Genomic DNA, 6,000 nt, shown 5'->3' with positions numbered 1-6,000 from the left:
TACTTTTTAATTTAAATTAGCATTTATGTAATTATTATAATAGCTTTAATTTAAATTAACTTATTTAATTTTTAATTATTTTATATGGTTTTTTTTGTTTGTTTATTAATAAAAGAATTAAAATTTTTTAATTGTTTTTTATGTACATTTCTTTTTATGTTTAAAAAAACAAATGAATGAGATGCAACTCGGTATTGAATGTATAAAAGAGAAAGAAAATTCTCTTAAAGGATGCAAACTCTTATACAAATAAAAGAACAATGATAAACTAATTAAGAAATTTCTAGTAAATTTATGTAGAATTATTTAATTATATTTCATTTAAATTTAAATGATAAATTCACTATGACTATTTAAATAAGATAATGAAGTTTAAATTTATATAAAATAAGTAAACATCATTTTGAATAAACGATACAAAAGATATAATTCTCAATGGTGAAATCTGATAAAGATGATATGGAAACAATCATAAAAAGAAATCATGTTTGCCTCTGCAATGTCAATAATAGTGAATATACTCAGAAAAGAAAATCAGTAGAATCCTTTCTAGATTTGTTCAAGGTTCTTTTTTTTACCTCCATCGGTTTTTCAATACACTTCCAATTTTCACATATAGCCTTAAGGTAACTTCAGATCCTTCTTGTTAAAGTACACCCCTTGGCCAAAAGAATATTTTTGGTCTTCATCTCTTGAGAAAGGAAATGATTTGCGTTCTGAGAACATTGCCATAGGCAGTGCAATACACGTTTTTCTGTTTCTTTTATTTAGGATTTTATTTGCTACATCATAGCTCTTTTCTGGGGATATTGCTTATTCCTAGAAAATACTTACTAGATATGGGATATCCTGAAGTATATTTCGCTTTCTCCGCTTCCGATATACAAGATACTAAAATCGTTGACAATTTGAAAGGTTTTTTTTTTCCTTTCTTTACTCTTTTCTACAGAAAATATATATATATATATTTGTATCTAGCAATATGCTAAATAAATAAGTGAAAAACATGGAAAGAAAGGAGAGATGGCAATTTGATGACGTTTAGAAACTGCTCACTTGTTGGATTTTTCTCCTTTTATTAATAATTTATACTGTCAAAAATATAGATTTCTTTACTGTTTTTATTATTTATTAATTCATTTTATTATTATTATTTTATTTAGATATATATATATATACTTTAATGATCTTTAATGTTGGAGAGAATGAAAAATTAATTAGAATTTTTATTTGTTGCTAGAAGCAAATATTAATTAATTAGTTTAAAAATTTTCTATTTTAAAATATAATCTGTGTTTGTAATTATTATCTCTGGAGATTTTTCATCGTATTACATTGGAAATTTTGTTATGGAGCAATACAATTTAAATGATGAAATGAATAGGGAAAAAATTCCTAAAGGAAAGGAACATAAAATAAATTTGAATTGAAAATGTCGAAAAATATAATTTATAATTTCAATAAAATAATTTAAAATATTTCTATAGTAAAAGAGTTGAAATTTGAAAAATTAACAAGAGGAAAACAATATATCATGCATTTTTAAAATAAAAATCACGTTAATATAGCGAAAGAAAATACGAAAAAATCCTTATTATATGATTAAAAAATAAATTATATTAAGGTTTTGTCATCATGAAGCAACTGAATGAATAATCTATTTAATAAAGTAATGACATCCAGTGCAAACTTTACTGTAAAAATCACAATTTACATGAAAAAAGGAGACTTATAATTAATTATATGTTTTATTACATGAAAATATTTAATAAAAATTAATTATAATGAAATAAATAAAATAAAAATTCTTGCCAGAAACTAAAAAATTAATCGAAAAATAACATAAAGACAACGTAATTATGAAAGTTAAATATAAATATATTATTTAATAATTTATATTAAATTTGTTGTAGAATTATAGAAAAAATTAAAGGAAAATTATAAATATGTTGTAGAGAGATTAAAATGTTTTAAATTCTAATGTAATAGAATGAAAATAAATAAATTAAAAATAAATAAAGTTAAAAATTTATACAAGGAAACAGTAAGTAATTGAACAACATTGATATACAAAATCCTCCTTAAGAAGAGTAAAAATAGATTAAATTAGAAATAAACAGGGAAAAAAATGTAATACTTTGTTTTTCCTTAATCATATGGAAATCCCTTTTGTCTAATAAAAATTATTTATTATTATTATTAAGTTATAAAAGATCGACACGAGATGGAAAGTTTATTAAATAAAACAAATCGAGATGATCCCTTTTGCACTCGTTAAAATTAAAAACAAAAAAGAAATTACAAATCTAAATTTAGAATTAAAAAAAATTAAATTAAATAAAAGGTTTTGGCTTAAAATCTATCAAAAATATAAAAAATATTTTACATTTCTCTTACTTTTTTCTTCTGTATAAACAAGTTTGTCTCATGTATTAACTTCTTTTACAAAAAGATAAACTATGCTTTAGGAATGTTATATTAATAGTGTGGCTGGATAAATGATGTTACTTCTCCAGTATACAATTATCCTCGGGATATTTTGGCCGTTTTTTTAAAATGCATGCATACAATACAACTTAAGAAAATTAAAAGGAAAAAAAAGGAAACGTTCCAAAAGATATAAATGGTTTCGGACTCTTTATAAAGAGAAGTTTCCAATGAATAGTATTGATTACATAACATTCAAGATTAAAAATGACTGTGTGCATTGAACAGAGATCGCTGTCTTTAGAAACAAAACTCTAATTTTTATCCAGTCCATTCTTCAAAAAAGAAAGGTTCTCATTAGAAATACTGTTCAGAAAAGGACTAAGATTTATGACTTCGATTGTGACAGATTGTTTTCTATTTTGCTCTGACGCCTTCCTATAAGTCAAATGTCTTTTGAAAGGTTCACAAGTATCATTTTTCTCCAGATGTGAATAACGTTGCTGAAAACGAATGAAAATATGACAAAAAGATAATTGTTCAAAAATTGCAAAAGTTATTAACTAAAAGAAAATTACTCTTATTTTCTACTGGAAACAGAGAGAGAGAGAGAGAGAGAGAGAGGGAAAAATTCATTGAAGAGGAGAGAAAAAAGTGGGACTTTAGTTGATGAGATATTATAATGAAAATCGCTTAGATAATTGATGTTTTATCTATGCTATAATTATTCAACGAGATGAAGTAATTTGTTTTTAACTTATTTAAGCAAATTCATTGGCTGGTTTAATAACTTTAAAATAAAATTAAAAGTTATTTAAATTATCAGAAAATCTTTACGGATTAAAAAAGTATATGGAATACATTTTAGTTAGTTGTATAACTTCGATAAATAATCAGATAAGAGGACTGTTTACTATCGCTCAAATGATTTAAAAAAATAATAATCTCTCTTCGTTTATGATTAAAAATAGAGACAAGTTGTTTTCTTCTCCGATACGTCAACATTAATGACTAAACTAGGAAGAATTTTATCCAATAGCGATCCAATGCAACTTTCTAAATCAGATTAGGAGCGGTCACATCATTCTTCAGCTCTCGTAGAGAAAGATAGGAAAGGGAAAGAAAAAAATCAAAAAAATAAATAAAAACTTGGAGGTCAGGGTAGTCGGCCTATAACAAAGATTCTTCGATTGGAATTGTCTACCACTCTCTAACTTTTTCTTATAAGAACAATAAAGCAAAATTGTCGTAGGAGGTAGTTGTCAGTAGATACCTGGATTGATAGCAGTTTGTGTAATCATGGCAATAGCACTTAACCCCTAGGATTTCGTGTCTTTCTTCTCTTGTTGTGATTGGAAGGCGGTGTGATTGGATCGAGTGTTAGGGAGATTTACATAGAGTAAATCACACTAGTTGTGAGTCAATAATTCACTCGAATGTAAACATTTGTGACAAGTTAACTCGGTGTCCATTTGTCATCATTTGAAAGCATCATTATAGATACGTCTGCACCTGGAACAGAGATGATACCTTATATTTTACTGAAATGGAGAAGAGCAGGTCAGTGAGTTCGTCCCTGGAGATCTGTGAAGAGTGATGTGATTAACATACAACTATATAATGCGTAAATTAGAATAGGAGCAAGTTAAATGGACAGTGTTTATTAACTATGCCCATTAACTGTCTCCAGTCTAAAATCAGACAAATGGAACAACGATTTCTATTCGTCTTGATGTTTGCGCATTTACTATCTTATATATAAATTGTTTACTGTGTTAATTAATCTTATAATCCGCTTGATTAAACGATGTTTATATCGATCATTTTCTCACAATAGTTTGATTAAGATTTATTTTGTTGTAGAATGAATCTTTATATATCGATGTCAGCAAAGTATTAAATTTGGACGGTTGGATGGTGATGGAAGATACAAATTTCGCCAAAAGATGAGAATTTAATATATTAGAAAATATATTGTTATAACTCGTAAATGAGCTCTCATTTATTTATGAATTCTAGTGTGTAGCACTTTATAAGATGGATTCCAAATATGTTTATATTGTATTTTGCCTTAAATTGATGCAGAAAATAAATTTAGAATATATTAAACTCATAAAATATTATATATATATAATTTAATTTATGAGTCTTAAGTCAATAATCATCAAAAAGCTTTATGCGAAAACATTATAATATTTTTTCTTTCTGTGTTTTGTTGCAGGAATTTATGTCGTTGAGAGGTTATAAGACAAATTCTCCAGTAAATAAAAGCTATAAAAATAAAAAAGTAGGGAAATTTTTACACTTATTCTTCTATTCAAACTTAATAAATTTCGCTTTTAATTTAATTTAATTTTCCATTAGAACATAAAATTTTTAAACCCGTTTCCATTAAGGTGTCTTAATGAAAACGGAATAGCATAAAAATTGCATAAAACATTTCGATCCTTTAACATTACTCGACGATAAATATTTAATTCTACAGCATTTTCCATGATTTTCTATGTAAATTCCTACTTGCTCTACCTTTATAAATGCAGATTGTGTTTCGTAAGATGCGAAACACAATCTACACATAACTCTCAATTTTTAAATATTGAAATAATGTACATTAAATCAAGAACAGGAGAAAAAATAAAAAGATTCAACACTTTTCTTAGTAATCAAAAATGTATTCAGACAAATGCAGAAGGAACTATATATTATAAAAGAATTGTTCTCTGGGCCATTTAATAAAATTTATTCTGCTTTAAAACATCACATGGACATTTATTGACATTGCACTTAGGTTATTGTAAAGTTTGTAACAAAATGCTTGCTAATCCAAAGAAAAATCCAATTTTTCAGCTATAAATATACTCCAATGAATTTTAAATTGTTGTAAGCATAGTCGATACCGAGTTTTAAATCTCACATGACTTGTTTCAACAGCTTTTATCATGTTTAACAACTTTTACAACCATTAACTATTATTCTTGTCTTATTTGATTGCATTTTCGTAGCAACAAAAGATCAATGTGCAAACACAAAACTATTGTCTGATATTTTCTAACATTAATCCCCTTTAAACGACAATCAGTAAAAGAATTATTTTTATTGATGGTTAAATTTTAAATAATAATAATAATTTTAGAAGAGAAATTTATTTAATTTTAAAATTTATTTTATTAAAAAACAAAATAAGAAGAAGAAGAAGAAGAAGTAAATCGTTTTTAATCCCAAATACTAGTAAAGTAGCAATTTTGCTAAATTGTTACTGTAATAACATTTAACGATACTTATAGGTTATGGTTGGATTATTGGCCTTTTTGTAATCCCCTTTAAACGTAATAAGAGGCCATTTATATAAATTTAAATAAACTAATTAAGAAATCATTACATTAACGCTACTACAGGATTAACATATTAAATAGCACTCGTAAGAATTGATTCTGTTTTTATTATTTTTTTCCTCTTCCTCCTAATTTATTAAAATTTTAAAAAAGAATTTAATTTAAATGAAAATTATTGTTATAATTTTTTCGGGAAATTTACTTATGGACCGCAAAAATCACTTAGAATTTTACAAAAGCC

This window comes from Centruroides vittatus, unplaced genomic scaffold, assembly GCF_030686945.1.
Source record: "Centruroides vittatus isolate TY-2023 unplaced genomic scaffold, ASM3068694v2 contig_1450, whole genome shotgun sequence".
NCBI lineage: Eukaryota > Metazoa > Arthropoda > Arachnida > Scorpiones > Buthidae > Centruroides > Centruroides vittatus.
The sequence above is the reverse complement of the archived record's forward strand: the minus strand, read 5'-3'. Positions refer to the sequence as shown.